Source organism: Colossoma macropomum, unplaced genomic scaffold (genome assembly GCF_904425465.1).
Source record: "Colossoma macropomum unplaced genomic scaffold, Colossoma_macropomum, whole genome shotgun sequence".
Taxonomy (NCBI): domain Eukaryota; kingdom Metazoa; phylum Chordata; class Actinopteri; order Characiformes; family Serrasalmidae; genus Colossoma; species Colossoma macropomum.
In genome coordinates this window covers 17713282-17718002 of record NW_023494796.1, presented here as the reverse complement: position 1 = coordinate 17718002, position 4721 = coordinate 17713282, and positions in this window count along the sequence as shown.

Here is a 4721-nt window from a genome sequence, read left to right as displayed (position 1 = left end):
TGATGGAGAATATGTTGCATATGGTTCTATATAGAACCTTTTTGAAAATGGTTCCTTCTTATATTGTTATGATGTCAAGCTTGTAACAATAGAAGAACTCTTTTTGGTGCTATATAGAACCATATACAGTACGTTCTCCATCAATCTGAAGAACAATTTCACTGCGCATAGAACCATTTGAGCATGACATAGTTCTGTATGGAACTCACTCACCATTCTCTTTACTAAAGAACCCCTAAAGAACCATCTTTTCTTAAGAGTGTACTTAAAGAGAGCCTTATAACTTAACTTGTAGCAGATGTATGTTATTTGCATGAATTTTTGACAGGTTTAATTGGTAATGCAGTCTTTCTTTTTAAAATCTAGACCCTATACCTGTCCTCATGTGTCTAAGTTTAGGAAATGGGTCAAATGTCCCTCCCTCTCTTGGGTTGTCAGTATCAGATTTCACTTCTGAATGTTTAGGGGCCTAATTACAGCTGCTAAGCTACAATTGGACAATGGGTATTTATGGGGGATACTTAGCAGAGCCTTCTCATTTTAGCATGCAGTGGAACTTCACTGAATCATTAACCATATTCACTGTAGTTTTATATATATATATATATATAAAACACTACACTTTGGCCCCCCAATCATTAACCATATTCACTGTAGTTTTATATATATATATATATATATATATATATATATATATATAGCATGTAAATGAAGCTAGCTAGCTTGTTGTCTTGGTAATTCACAAGCTTGCTAGTTTCAAGCAAGTTAGTCAGCTAGCCAGCTGTCTAATTAATTTACATCCTCCTCCACCTTCCAAATTCCAATTTAACCCCTGTTCAGGTGGAAATCTGCATTGTAGATATTTAGTTTAATGTTGAATGGAATATGTGTTGCAGTCATGATCAATCGACATTTTGATCAAGGCTGCAGTAAGACATGAAAGTTTTGAATATAGACATATGAGCTGATAGTGTGTAATACATTTAACACAAACAGTTTTGGGTTGACATGTACAATGTACATGTACAATCCCATTTCCAAAAAAAGTTCGGACACTGTGCAGAATATAAATAAAAACAGAATGCAATGATATGCTAATTATGTAAACCATATTTTTAAAGGAAAATACTATGAAGACAACATATCAAATGTTGAAACTGGGAATTTTAATTGTTTTTTAAGAAAGATACGCCCATTTTCAATTTGATGCAAAAAACACGTTCCAAAAAAGTTGGGACAGGGGCTTGTATACCACTGTGTTTCATCACCTCTTCTTTTAACAGCACTCTGTCAGCATTTGGGAACTGGGGACACCATTTGCTGTAGTTTTGAAAGTGAATAATTTTCCCATTTTTGTTTGATAGAGGATTTCAGCTGCTCAACATTTTTGGGGTCTCAAAATCTTTTAAATTTCATAATGCGCCAAATGTCATCGGTGGGTGAGAGGTTAGGACTGCACCCAGACAGCACCCAGACTCTTTTAATACTGAGCAATGCTGTTGTAATACATTGCATTGTCTTACTCAAACAATCAAGGCCTTCCCTGAAACGTTGTCTGAATGGCAGCATACGTTGCCAAAACATGTATATATGGTTCAGCATTAATGGTGCCTTCACAGATGTGCATGTCACCCATGCCATGTGCACTAATGCACCCCTATACCATCATGAATACTGGCTTTTGAACTGTGCACTGATAACAAGCTGAGTGGTCTTTAGCCCGGAGGACTAAAATTTCAAATGTTGATTCGTCGGACAACAAGACACTTTTCCACTTCACCTCAGTCCATTTTAAGTAAGCTCAGGCCCAGAGAAGGCAGTGGTGTTTCTGGATCTTGTTTATATATGGTTTCTTCTTTGCATTTTAGACTTTTAACTTGCATTTGTGGATGCAGTGATGAACTGTGTTCATAGACAGTGGTTTTCAGAAGTGTTTCTGAGCCCATGCAGTGATTTCCACTACAGAATCGTGTCTGTTTTTAATGCAGTGTTGTCTGAGGGCCCAAAGATCACAGCCAGCAAAAACTGTTTTTTCAACATCTGATATGTTGTCTTTGTACTATTTTCAATTAAATATAGGGTTTAAATGATTTGCACATCATTGCATGTTGTTGTTTTTTTGCACAGCGTAACAACGTTCTTGGAAATGGGGTTGTATAATGAAAGAGCAAACGAATGTGAAAGTATGTAATGGAGTTTGCATGTTTTGAAAGTGTTGAATATAATGAGAGCTTTAAGACACTTCCACTGGCCACTTTATTAGAAACCTCTACATTGTAGGTTAATAATGATAATTGTCTGTACACCTATATCGTAAACCTATGAGGCAGGCGTAGCTCATAAATTGGCCAGTGAGTGAAAATATAAGGTACTTTTTGCTAGACATAGGTCGTTTTACTAGATCATAAGCATTTAAAGTGTGGAACCTGTTTAAGTACACATTTAGTCATAGTACTTTGTGAGGTCATGGTATTTCCAGTGTGTTTTTCTCGCACTTTCAAATAGTACTTTTTCTTGGTTTGAAGTCAACTGTTAAACCCCAACATTTGATTTGCTGTTTCTTTGCATAGGCCCAGCATGTTTAGCATGATTTAATGCTGGTAAGCTAATCTGCAGAGACTCTTTACTGACACTGGGCTGTTCACATATAAGCACCCTTGAATGTGTTTTTTTTCCCCAACAGTGCTTTTTGACATTAAAAACAAATGTTATGATTTCAACCTAATATTAGCCTATTTTTTTCATTGCCAAGAGGTTACATGGCTCTATACACAAAGGTACTGCTAAAAATGATTTCATACCATCTGAAAATGCCAGGTGCTCTTTGTTATGTGCTGATTTCTTGATGATCTGGCAAATAGAAAAAGTACAAAATTATTATATAAGAAGAAGAAAATTTTTCTAATTTACACTAAAACTTAAGAATGACAATATCATCTCTCATTGCTAACATAAATCCTCATTCCCATGAAGGCAAATGGGCCACTGAGCATCAGTTGGCTTTCTATTGCATTAGTATGAACCTGGGACCAATAATGCAGCCTCTAGGTATTTAGTGAAAGTATTCAGTCATATGCAAAAGTTTTGGCACCCCTGGTTGAAGTATGTTTTGTTGATTTCCTAAGTGAAAATAATATAATACATACTCTACAGAGAAGACATTTCTTCACAAGTTAATGCATGGCCACTGTTTATTTGCTGAATTTAACATATTGGAGGCAAAAAAGGCAATAAAATATAGGCATAAATGCATACAATGTGGCCTGTGCAGAAGTTATTGCGCATTTTATATTTTATGTTTTATTCTAATATGTTAAACCCAGCAAGTAAATAGAAGTTTGCAGAAAATGTAAACATTTAAGTTGTCCTGTAAATGATATTTTAACTTATTTTCACCTAGGAAATGAAAAAAAAACATGTAATGGCCTGGGGGTATACAAACTTTTGCATGCAACTATAGGTCTAAAGGTTATATGCTTGGCTATTCCTTCCTTAAACAATTACATTTAGGCTAACTGAACGTAATGCTGCTAGCCAGTATTAGCAACACTAAATCTAAAACTCTACCACCATCATAAGGTTCTGACGAACAGCAAGTGTCATTGGCAAGGCCGTGAAATAATGTAGTTACATAATCACATGCCTCTGCCTTATAAAGGCTAGTATAGCTATCATCGCTAGTGTTGTTGTAGCATCATCCCTAAAGCCAGCAAGCCATGCTAGCCACAGTAGTAGAAAGTAATTAGCATTACATGTTCTCATCTGTTTCAGACAATGTGAAAAGATCACTTTCCACTACTAGCTTGGCAATTTAAGTGTGAGATATTGAGCTAGCTGAGCTTTGCATGGCTGAGCTGCCCATGGGACTAGCAAATGCTTCAGTACTTTAAATAGAACCTCCATGTTTTAGTGCTAACCACAGTAGAGGAGCAGCAGAGAAGTTCAACCCTATCAGATCAAACCTTAGAGACACTAGTTAATTCTACAATTGACAGACCAAATGAAGGCTAACTGAAAGGTTTAAACTCTCCAGTTGTTTCTAATGTAAATAGTACTCATGAGTGAAAGAAAGATGGTGGTGAAAGAAGAAGATAGAACCAAAAAATCCCCAAAGCAAGGTTTGCAGTTCACCATAAGGTCAGTTATGTAATAGGGCTTGTCACTTGGACTGCCCTCGGCACCCAAATGACCCTTGAGATGAAAAAAATAAGAAAAATGGATAGAGAAAAGGCATAACAACTGGTCAGTTTTTTCTTCATTTCTTATTGCTGCAGAAATAAGCAATAGCAAATATTTAGGAAAAAAAATGATGAAAAAAGTATGATTTTGGACTATTTCCTATTTTAGTTGGTGCATTTGTGAAGACGCATTTGGAGATTTTATTGAAATGGCTTGCAACCATCATATATAATTGTATATCCATATTTATGAGTGGACACAGTGAAGCACACTTTTAATACTATAGTGCTCTCTTGGAGGTCAAATTATGTACAGTAAACTTAGACCTGAATAGCTCCCACCTATCTCCCCCCTCACTCCCCATCTCTTTCATTTTACACATTAAAGCAGTAGTTACCTACAGAAATGGAAGACATATGGACAAATTTCAGGCTTAAACATCTTTACTGGTTTGAAATTGTAACTATTAGAGTCAGGCCTAACTATCAAAACTTCGTCAATGCTAATAACTGCCAGCATGCCTATGGGATTCTAGTAGTATG